The 24810-nt window shown below is 37.4% G+C and overlaps 1 protein-coding gene across 11 annotated transcripts in view; it reads right to left on the bottom strand.

Annotated features, from left to right (window-relative positions):
• The window catches only part of DTNA (dystrobrevin alpha), a 395439-nt gene that overhangs the window by 230830 nt on the left and 139799 nt on the right, over positions 1–24810 (bottom strand). Inside the window, exon 1 of one of the 11 annotated variants that reach the window (XM_054460660.2) lies at positions 13219–13237. The exons of the other annotated variants lie outside the window; for them this stretch is intronic. The gene's annotated coding sequence lies outside the window, so the exon portion shown is untranslated. Of the gene's footprint in view, positions 1–13218; positions 13238–24810 lie in introns of those variants that run through there. 11 annotated transcript variants of the gene reach the window in all.

The raw sequence follows: 24810 nt of genomic DNA, 5'->3' as shown, positions 1-24810 counted from the left end.
AAAGAACAGTGCAACACAGTCCATAGCACTGAAAGATATTCTACCCTGAACTGTCATTAGGCCTCAGCTGTGGGTACAGGGGAGAAAGAGTGTTAGCCATATTTATTTAATTCTGGCCATTTTATTAAGAAAGAAAGGGCACTGTCCAAGATGCTGAGAAATGACACTCTCATAGAAGAACAAAATGAGCTCTGTAGAAATAAATTAGTGTTGTTCTCTGGACTTTTCTGTTCTGTTTTAGACTTGAATGCTCTTAAGACTGCTTTGGTGGTGGTAATCAAGACAGTATTATAACATATTGGGCTAAAACTTTGACTTAATAAGGATTTTGATAAAGGCCACTTCAGTGGCTCAAGCCTGTAATCCCAGCACTTTGTAAACCAAGGGAGGTGGACTGCTTGAGATCAGGAGTTTGAGACCAGCTTGGGCAACATGGCAAAACCCCATCTCTACAAAAATACAAAAAATTAGCCAGATATGGTGGCACACACCTGTTGTCTCAGCTATTCGGGAGGCTGAGGCATGAGAGTCACTTGAACCCGGTAGGCAGAGATTGCAGTGAGCCAAAATCACGCCACCGCACTCCAGCCTGGGTGATAGAGCCAGACCTTGTCTCAAAAGACAAACAAACAAAGAAACAAAAGGATTTTGATAAAAGCAAAATCTGGATACTAATTTGGCTGTTTAATCAACTACTGAAAGATTGTAATTTCTAGATTTGCCTGACTGTGTTTTTGTGCTTTGAGTCTGATTTGTCACTGCTAGTAAATTATCCCCCTAAATTCTGGCTAGTGTGGAGGGATTCCTAGTAGCCTTTCTCCTATATCCCACTGCATACTCTCTCCTTTTTAGTTTCAGTGCTTGAATCAGTTTCATCAGTCAGCTTCTTTCATCTTCTTCTTAGCCAATATCTACTTGGAAGACTTTGGAGTTTTGGAGTCAACAGATGCCAGTTTGAGACTCTGAAGTCAGCCAATTCTCCTGAAATTTCTCTTTCATCCATTTTAACTATTGACTTTAATTTTTATGAGCAAAGCTGGAAAGCAAGTAGCTGAGCAGAGGTTTCATTAATAGTGGCCAGGACTTCCTGAATGATTGTCCAAAGGTGTATTCTAGCAATACAAAGATGGCAGTATGTGTGGCTCCTGAACTAGTTGGAAGAAAGTGTGAAATTCTTCAGATTCTTTTTCATTCAGAGCTATGTGATGTCTCCCCTCCTTCCCAAATGCATAACCTAATTTCATCCCTCAAATTCAGAAACTGAAATTTGGATAGACTTCTATTGGAGAATGGCCCATGGTGTTCCCCTAAAATCTCTGTTTAGTAGTCTTCCTTGCCTAAATGGAGAGTGATGCATGAAAAATGTAGTGTATCCATTTAAAGTTATAAAAATATTTTAAAGAAAAATTAACTGGTTGGTATTCTAATGATTTTTAAATATATTTTTGCTTTCTCATTAAAAAGACATTGTGTTACAATATAAACATTTACATGATAAATAAAAATAGATTACTTTTACCACTCTAAGGAAATTGTTTTTTAACTCTTTCAGTTTGGACAATGAAAGCAAACTGACTGATTTATAACACATTTTGCTATTTGACAAGTTTTTTTAAAAATTCAAATTCTTGACAAGTGTTGCTGAGCAATACCAAAAAAGTACCGTATTTGGGAAATACACAAAAGCAAGAAAAGTTAAAGCGAGCTATGACAAGATTTCAGTATTTTTAGAATGACAACCTTACATTATCTGATTCCAATGGACAGGAGAAATGGTAGGGGTTAAAAAGATGTTGATTAAGACTTTATAAATATGACCAGGTGCAGTGGCTCATGCCTAGTCCTAGCACTTTGGGAGTCTGAGGTGGGTGGGCTGTCTGAGCTCAGGATTTTGAGACCATCCTGGGCAACATGATGAAACCTTGTCTCTACTGAAAATATAAAAAATTAGCCATGCATAGTGGTGCACACCTGTAGTCCCAGATACTCGGAAGGCTGAGGCATGAGAATTGCTTGAGCCTGGGAGGTGGAGGATGCAGTGAGCCGAGATCATGCCACTGAACTCCATCCTGGGTGACAGAACAAGATGCTGTCTCAAAAAAACAAACAAACAAACAAAAAAGGCTATGCAAATATAAAAAGATTATGCAAAATAGACTATCGGACTATTAACATCATTTCACTAAATTTTTAGATAACGGTATTACTATGTTTTAAAAAAGCATTTCAACATCTAACAACTATAATTTTCTCTTCTCTTTGCTTCAGTTTTTATAATGAAGAAATTTTAAATAACAAATCTTGTATATTCTAAAAGTTTATGTGTTAATAAAACTATTTTGGAGAAACCTAAAAAAGAAAAACCACACCATTCAAACTTGTGACATCTGTGAAATGTGGTTTAGGAAACCTGGCAGGGCTAGGAGAACTTCAATATGAGAGTAAAAAGCATTTGGGGACTGCTTGGTGACCCGGAAGTTCAGAAGGGAAGGGGTTAATGGTGACTGGCAGCTCATTTCAAGTCTTTTTAGCACCCTGTTCCCCTAAAGAGGAGAAGGAAAACGACACAATTGTCAGACATTTACGGTGAGAAGAACCCTTCTATTCTTCTAATTCCTAGCAAGACAACGTGCAGAAAATAAAGTCCAAACTGTATAGCCAGCCTTCACTGACTTAACCAAGATGAATCACTTTCATGAGTGGCTTACTTCACCTCTTCTAGGATTGACATCTGTGCTTATAGTTTAGCAACACTAAAATTGGAAATAAAATTCATAACTGACACATGTCTAATTCAAGAGATAAAAGCAACTTATAACTGTAACTTTATAAAAGGGTCCTATAAACTGCTAACATTTGATAATCATATAAACCATCCTGTAATGCAAACCACAGCATTACTATCAAGAACATAAAATATATTCACATAATTTGATTCATTCATCTGCAGCAAGAGAAGCAGTTGACAATAAAATATCACTCGGTGTGTGCATGCGTGTGTAAACATGTGTTTATGTGTGTAAAGCCTCCCTTTTGTGCTCATTTAAAAGGGTAGAATGTGAAAGTTGACAAGTTAGAGAATAGGTAAAATGAAGACTTAATTTCTTTGTATATATGAACAATTAACTTTTTCCTCAAAGTCTGTCTATTCCATAGCAAGGTTATGAGTCTCCTGGCAGGACTGGTCCATTCACACTCCAACAAAGTAAGAGTTTTATTGTGCTCAAATACAGTGAGTTATTTGGTTAAAACAATACTTGGGCAATCCAGCTGCCAGGAATATGACTGTCTTATTAATTATTAATAGTAAACCTAAGTACTTACAGAAAAGAGGACACAATTTAACATGAGAAGTTACCCTTTGGATAGTTTTAGAAATTAATATCCATAGAATTTCTGTGATAAAAAGTGAAAACACATGAGTAAATTGAAAGACACAAGGGTAAAATGCACAATAGTCTGCTTATCTATCTGAGAACTTTTCTTTTTCATTTAATAATAGCTAATACAGGTGAACATAATACTCAGAAACACCTGCTTAGTTGTGCCTTTAGCCACCATTTCCTTTACCAGATAAAATTAAGCAAGTAGGATTCTTAGCATCTTTGAGTACGGAAGTGGAGGTGGGAGGTGGGGGAGGAGGCCCTGGTGGGCTGGAATGGTCTGAGTTATGTTTAGGTGATGCTAACCTTCCCCTTACTCTAAAGTACCACCAATTATGTAAGAGAGAAGGAGGCAGTGAATATGTCCAATAACTGATTCAGAGAAGGGCTTGAGTAGGTAGGCAGAGTGTGGGGGAAGGTCACCTCTTGAACCTAGCAGTTTACTTACCTGTCTACTTAAACGGGGGTTTACATTTTTGCTGGATTTAATAATCGAATATCATATATTGCCTGCATATTATGGAGTTCTGAAAAACTACATGTGTTACTAAAAGAATTTCTTAATATTATTATCTCTATTAAAAAAATTAGGCTGGGCACGGTGGCTCACGCCTGTAATTCCAACACTTTGGGAGGCCGCGGCAAGTGGATCACCTGAGGTCAGGCATTCAGGACCAGCTTGGCCAACATGGTGAAATCTTGTCTCTACGAAAAAAACAAAAATTAGCTGGGCGTGGTGGCACACACCTGTAATCCCAGCTACTCGGGAGGCTGAGGCAGGAGAATCGCTTGAACCCAGGAGGCAGAGGTTGCAGTGAGCCAAGATTGCGCCACTGCACTCCAGCCTGGGCGACAGAGCAAACTCTGTCTCAAAAAAAAAAAAAAAATCCTTTACAGCTTTTACAGTCCACTTTCTAAAGACATACACAGTGGAACATAGATTATCCCACATGGAAGATAAGTTATAAAATCTGCATTTGGATTCAGAGGTATGTTTTTAGAATGTACCCATATGAGGTATGTATTTAGAATGTTCCCAAGAGATTAACTTTCATAATTAACTTTGTTGCAATTAGTATTAAAGGTACTGCGTGTGTTCTGAGTATACACTGGCAAGTACAGCATAGTGACCAACAGCATGGACTTACATCTGTGACTTATTTTCTCTAAAAGTGTTTCCTCATCTTTAATATAAAGGTAATAATAGAGCTTACTTAGAGCAATCTTGAGTTTTGATTTAGATAATGAATGTATTGTACCTAGCACACGACTGTCAGTCAGTAACTGGTAACTGCTCGAGGATTATTAACTAAGGTAAGGCATGGGAAGTAACTACATCGAAATGGGGTCACAGGGACATTTCCAAAGTGCTGTTTCCAAGGTGAAAGTCTTCCTGCCAATTTGCAACGGCTCTATCATATCAGCTATTTGAGAATGTCACTAATCCAGCTGGAAGATAGTTGGCCAATAACAGGAGAAAAAACTGAGTAAGGTGACCAGGTGAATTACTGAGACCATCCAAGCCCTATAAATAAATCCACAGTTCCTTAGGGAGTCATCCCTGTCCCAAGCCTTCCTCTCATAGGAACACTCTGAATGTTGGCTTTAGTAAATCATCTGAAATGACTGACAAGAAAAACTCATCAAAACCCTTTGGATAGATACAAGGAGGCTGAAGTGGGACAATGTATCTGAAGACATATACTGTATTGTGAGTCTCCAATTCAAAGCTGTTTGATATTGGTATTTTAGCATGGATTCCTCAGTGGTATTTTTTATTTTTATATTTATTTATTTTGAGATGGAGTTTCATTCTGTCACCCAAGCTGGAGCGCAGTGGCGCAGTCTTGGCTCACTGCAACCTCTGCCTCCTGGGTTCAAGCGATTCCCATGCCTCAGCCTCCAAGTAGCTGGGACTACAAGTGTGTGCCACCACACCCAGCTAATTTTTACATTTTTAGTAGAAATGGGGTTTCACCACGTTGACCAGGCTGGTCTCAAACTCCTGACCTCAAGTGATCCGCCCACCTCAGCCTCCCAAAGTGCTGAGATTACAGGCATAAGCCACTGTGCCTGACCCTCAGTGGTATTTTTTAAAAACTCTTTAGTGTTAAGTGTTTTTTTTTTTCTTGTTCTTTCAATCACATAAATAATACATTGGAAAGAATCAAGCCTTAACTATAGTATTCACTATAGAGACAAGCAGAATTCAATTCTAGTAGTCACTATGAATCACAGAACCTGCTACAAGTTAGATTGGTGTGCCTAGGAAATGCAGAAGCAATCACTAAAAATATTAGCTATAAATCCAGGTAGAGGACTATAAAACTGAAATGCTAAAGGTGAGGCTGAATTTTATTTTGAGCAATCAACAGGTAGAAGCCTATTCTTTTTTTTCCCTTTTTTGATTTACCATGATTATAAGAATAAGTAAAAAGCATGAGTAAATGCATAGTACGGAGCTGATAGCAGTGGTGATACAGTTTCAAGTATTTTAGATGTGTAATGTGTAAAAACATACTATTCACCCATCAGGTTTTTATGTAAATCTTGGAATCCTGCAGGAAATAGTGACATTTAAGAGAAATTATACTAGATTCAGATATGATCACTTTGTGACAAATAAAGTCATTATTCTGGCAATGTGGATCGTTAGGAAGTACCAAAATAATGTTACCATTATCCAGGTTCAGAATATGTATCCACCCCTTTGCATATTTACTATGAACTTTGCAGCTCCTAGGCTAATGCAGGGTGATGGGCATTACCTGATGATAGATTGGATCCCTGGACTTAGTCACCTAGAACAGAAGTCTCATGGAGATTTCGGATTCACGTAACTGCTTAGCTGTCATGCAGTATAAAAAGTGGCAACAGACGGAAGAGAGGCACATTTAGGATATTAGGACTTCAGAGAATGAAGAAAACTAGAAGAGATTATGTCAGTTGAAGCATTTGGGGACCTGCACAGAAGTGTCATTTAAACTAGTGCTGGAAAAGTAGCATGGCACCCTCTATATGTTGGTGCTTAATAAATTTTCATCAAAAGAATGAATGAAAAGACATTGGAAGGGTGATAGCTCACAATGCCTGGCATGTACCAGTTACTCAGCAAATGCTCCCTGAATTCTAAAATTTGAGGAAGAACATTCCAGTCAAGGAAATAAGCAAACACCTGGGCATGCAGGAACAGTGGGTGGGGTATGTGAGGAAAGTAATGGGAAAGGTGGATAGGGCCAAATTTCACAAAATCCAGCTAAGAAGGCTGAATGCTATTGGATGGATGAAGAGAACTCATTGATGATTTCTGAGCTCATGCTGAATTTCTTTCAGTTCCTCAATAAACAGTATTTTCTTTCACCTCCAAGTGTTACACATGCTGTTCCTTCTGGTGATCTTTCCACTTTTGTCCTCCCTCCCCCGCCCTCTGTCTGGCTAACTCCTACTCACCTTCAGGTCTCACTTTTCGTTGTTGCTGTTTTGTGGTTTCTTTTTTCTTTCCTTCCTTCCTTCTTTCCTTCCTTCCTTCCTTCCTTCCCTCCCTCCTTCCTTCTTTTTCTTTTCTTTCTTTTGAGACAGGGTCGCAATCTGTCACCCACACTGTAGTGCAGTGGCATGATCATGCCTTACTGCAGCCTAGACCCCCCTGGCTCAAGTGATCCTGTTACCTCAGCCTCCTGAGTGCCTGGGACTATATATGTGTGGGCTACCATGCCCAGCTAACTTTTGTATTTTTTGCAGAGACAGGGTCTCGCTGTGTTGCTCAGGCTGGTCTCAAATTTCTGGGCTCAAGCAATCTTCCCACCTCGGCCTCCCAAAGTGCTGGGATCATAGGTGTGAGTCACCATGCTCGGCCCAGGTCTGAGTTTTAACATCTCTTCTTCCAGGAAACCACAGTGGTCTCTGTATTAGGTTAGCTTCCCCTTCTGTGTTCTCCCATTGATTCTGCACTTCTCATTGCACCGTAATGAAATTTTATTATTAGTTTTCAATTTTATGGTAGGCCCTTTGAATGCAGAGACCTTGCCCTTCTGCCAGCTGTATTTCCAGTACATAGCTCAATGCCTGCAATATTAATTAAGTTAACTTGTTAAGTGAATGAAACAAACAAGATCAGAAATGAGTCTTAGCAATGTTGATCTGACTCAAGCATATCCTCTATTTTTGAATGAGGAAAGCCTAGGATTTCAAAAACAAAAGTGGCTAGCATATGGAGTATGGCCATTAAAATATTATAAAATCAAAATTAAATAGTAATGACTATTAACATTTATTGAGTGTTTACCATGTCAAACACCATGCTAATACTTTCCAAGTATTACCTTATTTTATCCTCATAGTCATTTTATTAGGAAGGTATTGCTAATAAGTAAATGATATCATAAATGCAATTATACATTAACAAAATCTGGCCATTTTTACAAAAACATTGTGTCTACATCTTAAATACCACTTGTAATTCTAGTTGCCACAGCTCACAAGATATATATGGGGCATTCTGTTTGCGAAAAGAAGACATAAAGTCTAGAAAGCTTTGAATGGTCTGGAAAAGATGACAATGAGCTTATCCACTAGAACTCTATTGTTGTTTCAAGAGGTAAGTGTAAGGTCCATAAAAGGGTGTACTACTAATATTAGTAGGATTAGGTTGAAAATAGAAAATAATTTTTAAACATTCAAATGATTCAGGGTAGTAGAACTATAATAAATTACTAATGTACATGAAGAATTAGAGGTAAATTCTTAATCTGACAGTAAAAAGAATAACTATATTCTGTATTAACACATATCCTAGTACTACTATAATAGAAAAAGTGTGGTTTTAGCAGGACAAAGGGTCTGATTCAGTGCACTAACTTTATGTTATTTACTAATATTAGGACAGAACATCCAATTGCAGCAGCTTTGCATTCTGGGCCTAGTATAGTGTCTGTCTCTAAGCTCAATAAATGTTTATAGAATGCTAAGAGAGTGCCCGAAGGTGCCACAGGCTAAGAAACTGAATTTTCATTCTATTTTGAGGTAGAGATATTGGCTTCAAATTCAAATGATGATTAACAGTGTCTAAAAAGGAAAGGATCTAATTTCCACCATTACTATAAAAAGATTGTGTCTCAAAAGGAGAAGTAGGAACAAAGCAGGTGTTTACAAGTAGGAAAAACAACACACAAACATGCACATGCACACACACACACTCACACTCACACATTTCTTTCACTATTTACAGTTGATTCATGTATCTGGAACTTCATCCTTGAAATAAAATGAAGAGTTCATCTGACTCATGGTCTTTCTGCTTGTAGTTCTTATTTAGTGTTTTGGCAGTAAATCCAGATGCTTGGAAGGTCAACGTTTTGTCTTCAAACACTTGGCTTTCAGAAAGTGAGGCTTTTCAGGTGCCAGGTGCCAGAAAGCAGTGTAATCAGAGATCTGCTTGGCTGATCCGTGCAACGGAGAAACTTGAAACAAATTTAAGTCTTTTGACTCTCAAGTTCTCCTGTGTAAAGGACTTTATCCAAGACTTCAGTTTTTTTTTTCTTTTGCTAGGTTGTGAACTACCAGTTTTGGAATAAGTGAAATACCTGCCAGGAATTACAATTCACAGCTTGGAATTTGAAGGCAAACACATGTCATTTTTATATTATTATCCTACAACCACATACAAACTGAAGTCAGAGCAACAAAGTGAATTTACAAGTTTCCCTCAATTTCCTATGCTTTGGATCATGTATAGCATAATCTTGAAGTGAGGTGGCTATGTGACAGGAAAAAGCAATGGAAAATAAATAAATAATTTAAAAAGATCTTTGAAAAAAATCTTAAAACAGAATGTAGGTAAAAGTTAATCTGGAGTAGATATCAAAAAGAAAGTGAAGGATATCCCAATAGACATGAAATGAAAAAATGAGGTTATAAACATTAATGTGTTTGGCAGAAACAACCAAAAGTTTTTTTCTATAGAAATCATAATTCTCTCAATTTCTTTCTCCAGAATGCAAATAAGCGTTTAATTTAATCCAACAACTTGTAGCTCAAAATAGTGCCTTTTGGATGAAAATTATTCAAATAAATTATTTAAAATTGCAATAACATTTAACACATGTAAATGCTATTGCCAGAAGAGTCACAGAAATGAGGCTCTATCTTTAGATTGAGGGAGGGAACCTACCAGAAGTATTTCACTGATCGTGGGTATAACGTCCCCACAGGAAATTCACCAGGCCCTCACAGCATTCTTACTTGTGCAATAGCAGCCGTTTGCAGATATATCAATCCCAAGATCATAATCTTCTTTTGTGCACGTCATCTTAAAAGCTGACTTATAAACATTGAAATAGCTCTCTCAATACCTCTGGGAAATCACTATAATGTCCATTTCAAGATGATAAATACAGACAGAGATAAATTTGTAACCCAAGAATGAATGGGGAGAGAGAGGAGAGCAGAAGGGAATGCAGGAACATCAAATTTCCAGCCTTCTATACACAGTGTTCTTATCTCCAAAAAAAACATTCTAATAAACACCTGAATCATTAGAATGGTCTCCGAAAGAGCAGAACACTGGCTTCAATGAACACTATTAGAATATTTGAATTACTTCCTAAAACATTAAGTTGAAAAATGAGAACCAACAGTACCACATTAGAAAAATATTAAAGATTGTCCAAAATTTACCTTTTAACTAAAATATTTTAAAGTTAATGTATGTGGGCACTTAAAAATACATTTGCACATACACACGCACACACACAAAATTCTTCATTGTGATTATGCAACTTACCTAATCTATTTCTTGAAGACAAAGGGAAACAGAAATACAATATAACTTGGAACAAGTTTTGAAGAATCCCAGTAATCTAGCCTAAGTTTAAATGCTTGCTATTTGACTGATTTTTGAAAAATCTTGAGAGTCGGAACAAAGCTTCTAAAAGAATCTGAATAAAGCAACACTAACTGTCTTGAAAGGTCTACTTTTAGTGGCAGCACAGTCATTTTAATGGCATCTCTAAAGATAACAATAATGAGAAACAGAGCCAGAGGACTTTATTGCTGTATTTACCCATCTACTCCAATTTCCCTTTATCTACAAAATGGATTTCAAATCCGTCTATCTGCTCTGCTTCCACCTTGCTTCAAACCACTGCACTGATTTAGGTATCCTATTTGGATGATTTCCAATAGTCTCCCAACTAGTCAAACTTACTGCTTCTACTCTTACCCCACCTCAACCTACTCTTCACAGAAAGCCAGCATGATCTTTTAAAATGAAAATATAATCACATCACCCCCTTTCCTTCCTTATACTTTTCATCGTGACTGTGGAAAGACCAAAAGGCTAGACATACATTATAAACCTTGCCTGATACAGCCCTTGCCTATTTTTTTAGCCTCACTTCTGCCATTACCACTCAGCCCCTCTGGGGTCTTGTAACTCTGGCCTTTTTCCAGCTCCTTAAATGTATTAATCTCTTCCCAACTCAGATGCTTTAACATGCTGTTCCCTCTTCCCGAAAAATTTTGTCCACCACCCAACTCTTCTTTTTGCTAACTCCTAGTCAGCCTTTATGTTTTAATGTCAATATTATTTCCTCAGAAAGACCTTCCCTGATTGCCAAACTAATTTAGATTCCCCTACTGCTTTCTTTCACAGCAACTATTTTTTCCCCCTTATATATTTTCATTCATGCATGCATGGAGGTAGGCATGCATTAATTCAACAACTATTGCTGAGCACCTACTGTGCACTAAGCACTGTTTTAAGTGCCAGAGAGGCATGTTCCAAGCTCTTTTAGAGCCTATATTAGCTAAAAATTGTAATGATATATTTATTTTTGTGTTGACTTAATGTCTTTTTTTTAAGACTGTCAGCTTTATGAGACCAAATCATACAAAAGGCAGAGGTCAGAACTTGCTAAATTCTTCATAATTCCTTAGTGACAGAGCTAGCCCTAGAAGCCAGTCCAAAATAGCTGAGTGCTTTCCTCATTTTTAGGAACATATGGAACAGTAGGTGTGGCAAAGACCACTGGCTGTTCTCCTCTTCCTGGCATGCAGCTCTACTACATTTCCCAGACTCCTTTGCAGTGAAGTCATGTGGTTAAGTTGTAGCCATGTGGGCTGTGAACAAAGGTGATAAGAGGTACTTCTAGGCCTGCTCCTGTAAAGCTGCCCTGTGTGCCCTTCTATGCCATTTTTCCCCCTACTGGTGGCTAGAATCTGAGGAATTCTGTGGTCCAAGAGGTTGGCTGAGCTTTGAGATGAAATGGGCCTGGTTCTCTGAATCATCACATAGAGGAAAGCCACCTGCTGATCAGGACCACCCATCCTGGACTGGTAGGTGGAGACATTTCAGGATTTGTCATACTGCCTAATTTATTATACATGTGGCTATTCTAATAACTTTAAAATTTAAGGATCTTAGCCAAAGTGGCTACCCGTGTGTTATTCTCATTTTGAATCCTGAGAGTGCTTCCTAAAGAGGGACCATTGGACAGGTACCCTTGTACTCACATTCACTCAAATGAAAACATGGGTCTATCTCACTTCCTCTCAGAAGTCTGGAGCCTCTTAAGAATAATAAAACTTGCCGGGCGCGGTGGCTCACACCTGTAATCCCAGCACTTTGGGAGGCTGAGGCGGGCGGATCACGAGGTCAAGAGATCAAGACCATCTTAGCCAACATGGAGAAACCCCATCTCTACGAAAAATACAAAAATTAGCTGGGCACGGTGGCGCACACCTGTAATCCCAGTGACTCGGGAGGCTGAGGCAGGAGAATAACTTGAATACCGGAGGCGGAGGTTGCAGGGTTGCAGTGAGCCAAGATCGCGCCACTGCACTCCAGCCTGGCAACAGGGCAAGACTCCGTCTCAAAAAATAAATAAATAAATAAATAAAATAATAAGAATAATAAAACTAGTAGCTTCAGATGGAGATTTGTAAAGAAGAATAAATCATTTGAATACGTGGTCTGTGCTTTAAAAAATTTGTAGCACTGTATTTGGTACAATGTCATATTGCTTCTAAAATAATCTGTAATGTACAGTTTATATGAGGCATTCACTTGTGGCAAATCGAGTAAAGTTAAAAGTGGTGATTATTACTCTGGTAAATTCATATCATTTACTTAATAGCTCAAAATGACTTTTAGACATTAAATATAATCAGCACTGGATGTAAAATATGCCCTTTTTCACAATAAAATGTGAAATATAACACATACAGTTTCTTATTGTTTGTATGAGCTGTGTCGTCCTAATTTTAAAACTACCAAGTTAAAATGCTTACATCTAGAAAATAAGTTTATTGCCAATTCTTAACATGAATTTTTTTTAGTTTATTATAAACAAAAGACAGGAATTTAAGTAATGTGTCCAGTTTTTCACTGTGATTTTCATCATCTAATGAGAGATGTTGTATTGTCATTTGTTTATTCTGAAGTAACTGTCAAGATGACCTTTTAAAATATTGATTTAAAGGTTATAGGTTACTGAAAAGGCAGGAAGCACAATCAGACATTTCTTAAAATACTGAACCATAAAAAGAATACAAGCTAAGAGAGTACATATGCAGTCAATGCAGTTCAGATGATTACATCCCATGCAGTTAGAAGGATAAAAAGGAGGGGGCCAGGATGTATGTCTTTACCTCTGTTTCTTGATTTCTAGATTAGATTAGGAGAATAGGTGATGGAGATGTACCAACAGGAAAATATTAATAAACAAGACCCAATTTTTTCAAAAAATGGTTAAAAAACTAGAAAACGAGTTAAAGAGTGGAAAATGATGTAAGCCGGCTTCTGAAGTCAATACAGCTGAGAAAGCATCTGACTTACTTTTTTTTCTTCTCTTACAGCATTCTAGAAAAGACGTTGCAGGAAACTGAAGAGACTCCCTATTTACTTCAATAATATTCATTGGGTGTGCTTGTTCAAAGTTCTGATCAAGGAACCCCTCTCCATTTCTGGTGTTGATGAACCTCTTTCATCCACCTGTGAGTGTAGTGTATACACACCATCTGCATTACCAGATCCCTTCTTGAGATTTATTCTTTATCTTCTATATGGATTTATACATATCTGTAGGTTTTTCTACGAATCGGGATATCTAGAATGGAAAGGAATACTACTAAAGTTAATATTCCTTCAACAAAGCCTAAATTTTCCTCTTCCCTTAGTCAACAGTAATTTTCCATTACCTGCCCACATTACAGGGTGGGACGAATAATGTTCTCAGCTTTTGCCAACTTCATGAACAGGCTCAAAAACCCATACAAAAATCTTATTAATAATAAATAACACTGCCCTAGTGGGTATATGCAGGTTTCACTATGAGTGTTTAATATTGAGGATAATGCGCACCTTTAAAATCACACTATTTATTTAACAAAGTCCTCCACCTAGCATGAAAATTGCCAAAGGTTTTCCAGAATCAGAATAGACAGGCTGGAGCCTGACTTTGTGAAAATCCTTATTCCTAAGATGACAACTCCTACATTATGTTGAAAAGCTATGGAGTGAAAAAATGACCTTGAGAAACTTAGGAAAACATTGAGTTTTCTTCCAGTGTTAAAGTGATCATTACAATCATTATTAAAGATTCAGTTTGTCATAACCTTACAAATGTGCACTAAGGACTCCTAAAGGGCAACAATTGAAAGCATGAATTCACTATTTTGAAAATAAATTCAAATACTTAGTATACATTAAAATATTTTCTTCAGTACAGGGAACATTAGAAAGAATGTGATGAGCTGTTTAGAATATTATGTCGTCTTTTCATATTTATTGTAATAATGGATTCATTGTGCAAAGGTCTCAACATTCTGGCAGGCTGCAGCAATACTAGGAAACACTAATGCCAGTTACATTTTATATCCATATTAGGCTGAAGGAAAAAGACTGGTTGAAATGAACTAAAAAATATGTTCTTCTTTTGCTCAAAAAAATTTTTAAGCCTCAGTGATGTTCTTTTCAGATTATAAAGTGAGGTGCCAAATTGTATATTTCTTAGATATTCTTGATGAGTAAAAATATACAAATCAACAGTGACTAACCCAAACTTGTAACTCAAAAATAGATTTAGAGATGTTTAAGTGACTACAAATCCTTGGAGAGCCTTTTGGCTCCCTAGTAAGATTTAAATGTTTTAATGTCTGTAATCCCAGAAAGCCTTTCAAACTAATGAGTGTGTTTAAACTGGAATCTTTTAAAAGTTATTTTATTAGCTGCTATGCAATTTTATTCTCTATGTACCTCAACTAATAAACATAAACATTACAAGTAGTCATAAATAATAAACATTCACAAAAACATCCTCTTGATGATAATACAGTCGACTCCTACATGCTCCATGAATTATTCAGTTTTGTGGCTTTTTGGCTATCTCCTTTATTTCTGCAGTTTCACTCTCTATATGTATTTCCACTACTTACTAAGAATTCCACTAGAGGGTGAATAGGACAATACAAGGATATAAGTGGACCACGATCTGGTGAGGGAAGCTTGAAACTACTTACTCAAAAGAGATTTAGCTTATTATTTTATTGAAAATATCAATGTTATTCCCATTTTCTATTATCCGTCACAATTACATTGGCCATGATAAGAGTAATAGATAATTTAGAGAGAACAACATAATATACAGCTGAAGAAAAATGTAATTTTTGATGAATTATACAGTTTTGTTCTAGCCAGGTAGATCTGGGTTATATTACATAGAAGGAGCTTATAATTTTGTAGGTATAAAAGATGATGCTTAATAATGTATGGATATTTAACAAATCATGTAATTAAGGAATATACAATCTGCTGTGAATTACATAATGATAATTTTATTAAGATTTCATGTTGGCATCTACCCTCAAAATGTGGAGCAGAAAACATAATCTCAGCTTTTAAAAAAGGCAGTTTCTATCATATAATCGGAAATATGTTTAAGGTTAAAATTGGGATACTGGTCAGATGCTTCTGACCAAGAGCCTAGACAAGGAAACTGGATCTTGGGATTTTGTTGCCAACATTTCTGGTTTATCCAATGAATATATTCTCAAAACACCTGCAGAGAATAATAAAGAATAAATGGATTTCCTGAAAATCATGAAACATGTGGAAATGAAGGTAAAATCAGAAACAGGCTAATTAACACATTGCTTCTGGTTCTTTTGTCATATTGTGTTTAAGCCCAGGAACTGGGGATAGGCTGCTGCCATAATTTAAGAGTGATTCTTGTGGACTCCTATCACAAAATCAGAATGTGCTAATGCAAATCACATACTTGTTAATGAGCGTTAATTTTGAAAATTAAACTAACATCACGCATTCTTCTTTTATTGAGATTTCAAAATATTTGGGTATGTGCTTTACCACCATGGATAAGAACCATGGGCTCTAATTATAATTAAAAGCAGCAATGGTTAACACAGGAGAGGCCCTGAGGAACCAAGAGCCATGACACATCTTGCCACTCTTAGGTACATAGTCACTGTACCCACTAAAGACTGGCCATGTCTCCAGAATGTTACCAGAAATAGTCGTCAAATTCCTTTTTTTGTTTGTTTCCAGTTACACCTAATACTCAGAGATGTTTGCAATAGCCTGCTGCTAAGTTATGGCATGCTAGTTACTCGCATGAATTCCAGGTTAGTGTTAGTTTGGGACAGGGCAGTGCTGCTGTGACATTTCTGGGAGGGTTTGAATTTCTGTAAGCAGAGAGATTTCACACTGGAGCCAAGGCAGCATGATTCCCTGAGAAAGCCGGGTGCGGTGGCTCACGCCTGTAATCCCAGCACTTTCGGAGGTCGAGGTGGGCAGATCATGAGGTCAGGAGATCGAGACCCTCCTAGCCAACATGGTGAAATCCCGTCTCTACTAAAAAATACAAAAATTAGCTGGGCATGGTGGTGCGTGACCGTAATCCCAGCTACTCAGGAGGCTGAGGCAGAAGAATTGCTTGAACCAGGGAGTGGGAGGTTGCAATGAGCCGAGATTGCACCACTGCATTCCAGCCTGGCGACAGAGCGAGACTCCGTCGAAAGAAAAGAAAGAAAAGAATGAAAGAAAGAAAGAAAAAGAAAGGAAGGAAGGAAGGAAGGAAGGAAGGAAAGCAAGCAAGAAAACAAGTAGAGCCAGTCTGAAGTAAAGTGGAATGTGAAAGCTGTTCTCCTCTACCAAGGTAGTAAGATTGGGTAGTAAGATGGCATTCAAGAGCCTTAAGTAGTAAAGAAAAGTGCTCTTCCTCAAATCAGTGGGCTCCTTCTAAAGCCCAGATAACCCCAACATGAAGGGTGCGAGTTTCTCAGAGACACCCAGCTTCCAGTTGGGCAACCTTTAAGGGGGGACCCCAGTGCAGCTCCCAAGTGCCTTAATTCTTGTCATCCTGATGCCACATTCAATTTGGCTCTAGGATGCCCTAGAGGGTTCCCAGAATGCCTCAGCAGCTTCTCACAGACTCTCTGCTGCTTTGGGAAGAATGTGGTGAGTCTTCATTAGAAAGCTTCTGCCTGCTGTAGCAGTACCTCATATCCAGTGAATAATCAATATATATTATTTGAAAGGCAGCTATAAAGTAGTTAAATGAGTTCTGAATATAGTACAATCCTTATATAATAATGGTGCTGGGAAGGATATTAATGCCTATTTGGTGGGTTATGATTTGCCATAACTTTGTTCTATGTGACTGTTTTTCAGGGATTACTTTTAAACTCTTGGCATACATGAAAGTCAGCACACATGTAACTTAATTTGGGAAACTCAGTTCTCTGGCAAACAATGCTTTCTATCCTTGCTCTCTGTCTCTCTCCACCACTCAACTCCAAGCTGAAGTCCTTATATCAACTTATGTACATTAAAATAAAATAAATAACCAAATGAAGAATTCCCCAGCTCTGTTTACGCCTGAAACACAATGTTTGGTTATCTGGGCCACAATTTGAGAAGCAATGATATTTGATAGGAGGGATAGGGTTGAGTCCAGGGATTGGGGGAATTCCTGTAGAAAAGAATCTCATACTATAAGTGGATAGATTGATTAAATGCATTATTGATATTGTTCCACCTGGAGAAAAGAAGATTCAAGAAAAGTATGATTGTTGTCAAATATTTAAGGGGCTGTGATAGGAAGAGAGACTAGGCCTGATCGGCCAGGTTCCAGAGGAGGAAGGTTTAGCCTGGGTAAACTGAGTAACTGTAATATTCAGAGTTGCTGTGAAACATCTGGGGCTGCCGTGATCAGTGGCCAGTTCCCAGTGTTGGAGAGGAGAAATTTCCAGTATTAAACTAAATCAATCATATGCTTCACTGATAACAGAGTACATAGAAATTATTCATTAAATGCTAGTTATCACATTATTAATAGTTATAATTATTTTTAGGCATGGGATTTGATAAGTCACTAATAAGTTCTTGTAGATCTTTGAGATTCTATGATTCAACAGATAGTTAAAAATTTATTATCTGTCTTACCCTTATATTCACATATTATCTACTCTGTTTTAGAAATATTCTAGATAGATTTTTATTTTAACATTTATTTTTACTAGTAGCAACATTTATTATAAAATAGCACATCAGTTATTTGATTAATAATAAAGTCTTTATCCCAAGTTTACAGATATGTAAATTGATGATGCCTGGTAAAATTCAAATGCTTTCCCCTCCCAAAAAAGCAAACAACAACAAACCAACCAAACAACAACATCCGCCACTGCCAATTAGTCTTTTCTATGCAATGAAAAGCAGCTAGAAGTCCATAAGAAAAAAATAAACCTTTGCTTTTAGAATAAACTTTTAAACTTTAATATGAAAATAGAGACTAGCCAGTTCTGAGGTAGGCTAGGTCAAGGCTGGAAGGAATATAAACTTCAAACTGGTTTTTAAAGATGAAGCAAACAATTTAGCTGGGCTTAGGATCAAATCATGGGAGACATTCTAGGCAGTTGGTCAAAGCATAGCACCCAACCACAGCAAGAGGTCTGGAAAGATTGGTAGGACTATCAAGGGGTATCTGTACCTAGCATGTGGTCTGAATTACAGTTGCATTCCATAAATGTCTATAGGATGAATGAACAAATAAGTGAAAGAATGAATGTCTGTGATTGGCAGGGGAGGTCCTTACCATGGGCATTAGGTATTTTTGCTGACAATGCAGTTCCTATAAGAATAGAGAAAGAGGGTAGGCAGGATAACAAGGGCCAGCTATTGGACCTGGAGCATCAATACAGAGTAAAGCCAGAAGGACAATTGTCTACAGACCAATGAGGGAGAATTGTTAATCTATGGATGCCTGTCTTTCAGCCTGAGAGTGTTGAGGAAAAGGAGACAGAACTCAGAGGAGGGACAGGCAGGCAGGGAGTCAGTCACACCATCCCACAGCTGTTGTTGGGAGAGGTAATGAAATGGTCTGCAAGGTGCAAATAGGAAGCTGCTGACAAAATGTGATAATCATATGAAAATATAAAAAGCATTATTATCTCTGATTGTCCAACTGTAGATTAACAGTCATTTCTGGCACAGTTTGAAACTTAGATCAGGAGAAATTTGCATCAAAGGCTTTTATTGGAACTTTTGAAGTGCAATCTTTTATACCTGAAAAGATAGTTTTTTTTTTCAAGTATTCACTGGGCTAGGCAGAAAATAATCTCTGAACTATTATCCTAATCCCATCTCAGTAAATCTCAGGGAAATGTGTCCAAATAAAAACAGAACAGAATGAAGCCAGGTGATGTCGCAACTTCTGCTGTTTTTATCTGCCAGGCTGGCAGCAGAGCTTGCAGTCCCTCTTCATTTCTAAATAGAGAGAAGCACTGAGACTCCATGGGAGCAGAATAAGAATAAGGAAAACAAACAAACAAACAAACAAAAACACTGCCACCAATTCTAAGTTTAATTTAACTTGTATTTCTTTCCTTCTGAGTCCTGGAGTAGGTCAGGAAGAGCGGTGTTTATAGCTTGAACATGAGCTATAATCGAGGTAGGCCCATAAAAACCTTTTGCTGAAGGAGATTTTGCAGTACTATGCCACTTAATCAATTCAGAGAAGTTTAGCTTGAGCAGTGCTTTGGGGTGTGAAGAAGGCTTGGAGGTGAGGTATCTGACTATCACACTTAAACAGGCCCCTCCCTCATGCTCTATCAATATTATCTGCAATTCTATTATTTATCCTTGTCTTCTTTTTTCAGTCCATTCATACAGAAGCTTCATGAAAGCAGGGCCCAGGCAAGAGGGTCTCAACCAGGAGCAATTTTGCTGTTTCTCTCCAGAGGACACTTGGCAATGTCTGGGGACAGTTTTGGTTGTCACAACTGGAGACAGGGTGATGCTATTTGGCGTCTTGTGGGAGGAAGACAGGGATGCTGCTAAGCATGCCACAAAGCACAGGACAGCTGCCCACAACAAAGGATGATTTGCCTGAAATGTCAATGTGAAGAGACTGACAATCTCTAGTCTAAGGTGTATCAGTAGTACCTAAAACAATGCCTGGGGCCAGGAGCAGTGGCTCATGCCTGTAATCCCAGCACTCTGGGAGGCTGAGGCAGGTGGATCACCTGAGGTTAGGAGTTTGAGACCAGCCTGACCAACATGAAGAAACCCCGTCTCTACTAAAAATACAAAATTAGCCGGACATGGTGGCACACGGCTGTAATCCCAGCTACTCGGGAGGCTGAGGCTGGGGAATCGCTTGAACCCGGGAGGTGAAGGTTGCAGTGAGCCAAGATGATGCCATTACACTCCAGCCTGGGCAGAAAGAGAGAAACTCCACCTCAAAAAACAAAACAAACAAACAAAAACAATGCCTGGAAAACAGTAAGTGATCAATAAATACTGATTTAAAATGTGAATGTATGCTAGGATAATTACTCGAACCTATTTTCCTGAATAGTGGAATATTGCTTTCATTGTGGGCATGAGTATCATATTTTTGTAATTTATGAATTCAGCAATCAGAAATGCTTATGCATTAAGGTGATGGTAGCATGTTCCCATATAGAATATAGAAATGTAGGAACCAAGATGTCCACTGAGAATTAAACTGTAAATCAACACATAATGAAATGAGCTAGAGTATGCAAAGTCCCCTTAGGAAGATAAAGAATGATGCCTAGGCAGGTCACACTTGAGTGTCAGTGTAGGGTACCAACAAGAAACATGGTTGATGGAGTTAGACTGCCTAGATTCCAATCTCAGCTCTGCCCTTTTCCAGACAGGTAAATTAGTTAAACATTGTATCTCAGTTTCCTCTTCTATAACACGGAAATAATTACAGCACTTGTCACAGATTGCTGTGAGGAGTAAAGGAAATAATGCATTTTAAAAATTTATTAAATGTAATGCCTAGTGCACAGTGAGCACTCAGTAAATATTAACCATTATTGACAAAACTGAACAATAACTCCACTTACGGTATTTGCATACCTGAGAATAAAGTGTTCATCAGAAGCACAGAAAAGGCAAGCATCAGAAAGGGGATTAATACTTGCTCTCCTAACTTATGCCAGGCATTTTATTATGTGTGCCATATCCATTACTTCATTTAATTTCAAGGAATACTCTTTAGCTAAAGGAGGCTAAGTAGTAATCAAAGGACAGACAACGATAAGAAGTAGTGCTGAGATGCCTGGGACCTATCTGACAATGTGAAGAGGAGATGCCCAGGCAAAAATGACAATGACAAGTTCACATGGAAAAGACTGTAATGACAAATTTACCTTCGCTATTGAAATATATGCTTAGCTCAGTGCTCTCAAATATTTGAGTGACCCAGCTAATTGGCCTTATTCTGATTGAATCTTATTAAGAAACTCCCTGGTTCTATTTCCCTTTCTATGGAGAGTATCCTTGTAACACTTACATTTATCACTACAGAATTTAATAAACTGCTTTGGGGTTTCATAAGCTGGGATAATACAAATGAACCTCTGAGAAAGAACCGTGTCTGTCTCTGCCCCAAATCAACAGGTCCAGGTCCTACACTCTAATGCTCAGAGGAAATGCTGCTAGATGCCAGACTGTGGTGGTGAGGGTGAGAGTGCTTTGTGGAGTGGGGACTAAGAGCTAAGCAAATTTTTTAGCCTAATAGTATCTGAGAGCCAAATGGAATAGGCTTTAATTAACTAACTTGCCATATTTACACATGTAAGGAATTCACTCATTTATATATATTCTCCTTTTGGGTACTTTCCCATCCAGTTCTGGGGAAGAAATAGATATTTTTTTCCCATAATTTTCCCATTTGGGCAGCATGTTTCAGGCAGCAACAGTGGCTTTACACTTCTGAAAGATCTGATAAGAACTGTGAAGGGGGCAATGAACTGCACTTAATTAAATCCTGGTTGCTAAAACTAAATAGCAGAGTATGCCATTGACAGCAACAGACTCGCCCTGAAGCAAATTATATGTAGGGCTGAAGATATACCTAGTTTCTTTGCTCTTGGCACAATGTTAGGACATAATTCCATCCATTTCCTTTCTCTTGGAACAATTAGGGAGCAAATATCAGCAATTAAGCAAGCAAGGTATTATGTAAGTATGGCATTTATTTATTTAGAAATTCAGACTCTTTGGAGGGTATGAAGCAACTGGCAGGTGCCAACAATTTTAATCTCTCTTCTCTGGGGTCCTTTCAGAAGAAATGCCCTAGAAGTTCCAATCAATGACAGAGTCTCCTATTAAGCATCCATTGAGCATAAATATCTCCTACAGCATTTCAAAACTGTCAGCAAAGAGATTACTAAATTCATTTTAACCAACACCTATTATCTGAATTTTACTCTGAATATTCTTACGGCATAGTCACAATTTTGGATTCTGTAACTCAATGATTTAAAAGCTGTAGGTGAGGAGAGAGATGCTTTAAAATAAGACAAAACAAGGCAAACTTAGAAAGAAGCATTCTGTATGGTTCTGTTCCTCAAAGTGTGATCCATGGGCTCCTGGGAGACCCTGAGACTCTTTCATCACAATGCTAACATGTTATCAGCTTTATTCACTGTGTTACCATTTGCACTGATGGTGCAAGAACAATGATGAGTAAAACTTTCAGCACCTCCACAAGAATTGAGAGAGTTATCTCAGACTTCACTAGTAATTTTTAACTACAAGTTTTTTTAAAAGTTTGTTTTACTTCAGGGTGTCCTTGATGAAACATTAAAAATTATTAATTTTCAGCCCAGCACTGTGGGATTACAGCTTATGCCTGTAATCCCGGCACTTTGGGAGGCCGAGGCAGGAGGATCACTTGAGGTCAGGAGTTCAAGACCAGCCTGATCAACATGGTGAAACCCTGTCTCTACTAAAAATACAAAAATTAACTGGGCATGGTGGCTGACGCAGGAGAATTGCTTGAACTTCGGAGGTGGAGGCTGCAGTGAGCTGAGATCACGCCGCTGCACTCTAGCCTGGGTAACAGAGTGAGACTTTGTCTCAAAAAAAAATTATTTTTCTTAAATATCACCCTCAAATATATGTCTTTTTAACATTTTGTGTGATGAAATGGAAAGTATGCATAAAGACTTGCTGCACACCAAAGAGTATATTATTGTGTGCACAACACATGAAACATCTGTGCAACTGATTGTGAGCTAGGCTACGTGTGTTTTTGTGGAACATCATTTTAAGTGAAAGAAGACTGATAGACAAACTATGGTTATTCAAGCTTGGATATTTCACAGGTTTTCTTTTTAAATTGAAAAAAATGAAAGAATTAAGCTGTCACTTCAAGTAAAACAAATGACAGTATTTGTTGCCAGTGATAAAATTGGAGCTTTCTAGCAAAAATTAGAATTTTGGAAAACTTGCCTTTGTCTCCATGAGCATGGCAGCTTCCCAGTACCTAAAAGACTTTTGATTGAGATAAAAGATTGATGAGATTAATGGTTATATTAACAAAAGTTGTGTTTTTGTTATCATTAAGTAAAATGGGTCAATATTTGGAAGGCCTACGTAAGATCTGTAAACCAATATCCTCCAAATGATCAATGCATGATGTTATAAAATCATACCTAAGTTAAGGATATATATGAAGTATGAGACAGATAATGGATTTTAATGTAATAAATTATGCAAAGTTTATTAATATGATTTAAGATTCTACACTGCAACTCACCTTTAAGAAACAATCACATGTTCAATGTAAGCTAGTACAGCTGTTATGAAAAACAGTGTGGAGGTTCCTATTAAATATAGAACTGCCATATGATACAGCAATCCCACTAGTGAGTATTTATTCAAAGGAAATGAAATCTGTAGGTCAAAGAAATATCTGCATTCCCATATTAACTGCAGCATTATTTAAAATAGTCAAGATGTGGAATTAACCTAAGTGCACATCCACAGATAAGGGGATTAAATATGTGTCATATATACACAATAGAATACTATTCAGCCTTTAAAAAGAAGGAAATCTTGTCATTTGCAACAACATGGATGAACCTGAGGGACATTATAGTAAGTGAAATAAGCCAGGCCCAGAAAGACAAATACCACATGATCTCACTTAAATGTGGAATCTAAAAAAGTTTAATTCACAGAAATTTAGAATAGAATGGTGGTTACCAGAGGTTAGGGTGGGGAGTGGGTGGATATTGGTTGAAGGATACATTTCAGTTAGAAAGGAGGAATAAATCATAATGCTAACATGTTACCAGATTTATTCACTGTTACCATTTGCACTGATGGTGCAAGAATAATGGTGAGTAAAACTTTCAGCACAACACAGTGACTATAGTTAATAACAATGTATTGTATTCTCGAAAATTGCTAAGATAATAGATTTTAAGTGTTTTCACTACAAAAAAGGAGGTAGTGCATATGTTAGTTAGCTCAATTTAGCCATTCCACAATGTATACGTATTTCAAAACATTTTGTACATAGTATACAATTTATATTTGTTAATTAAATTTTTTTTAAAAGAAACAACCACTTTTTGAGTTTAGGTGCTATATAAAAGAATATCCACAATTTTCTGAAAAGGCTATGAAAATACTCTTGCCTTTTCTGACTACATATATGTGAGAGACTGGATTTTCTTCACATACTTCAACCAAAACAACATATTGCAACAGATCAAATGCAGAAGCAATTATGAGAATTCAACAGTTCTTTATTAAGCCAGACGTTAAAGAGATTTGCAAAAATGTTAAAACATGCTGTCTTTCTTACTAAATTTTTGTTTATAAATTATAGTTTATTTTTAATAAAGTATCATGGTAATATGTAAATGGTTTGTTATTTTTGACTTAATACGTAAGTAAAAAATTTTTAAATTTCTTAATTTTAATTTCTAAGTTGAAAAATACCAACAGATGTAACCCGTACAAACAAAGTCCTTTGAATAATTTTTACAAGCTTGAAGGCCTCGGAGACTAAAAAGTTTGAGAATAGCTAACGTACAGAAATGCATTTTTGGCAAAGGAGTAAATGCTTTAGAGAAA

The sequence above is a fragment of the Pongo pygmaeus genome, chromosome 17 (assembly GCF_028885625.2).
Source record: "Pongo pygmaeus isolate AG05252 chromosome 17, NHGRI_mPonPyg2-v2.0_pri, whole genome shotgun sequence".
NCBI classification, from domain to species: Eukaryota; Metazoa; Chordata; class Mammalia; order Primates; family Hominidae; genus Pongo; species Pongo pygmaeus.
Note: the sequence above shows the minus strand (reverse complement) of the source record. Positions and strands in the feature narration are given on the sequence as shown.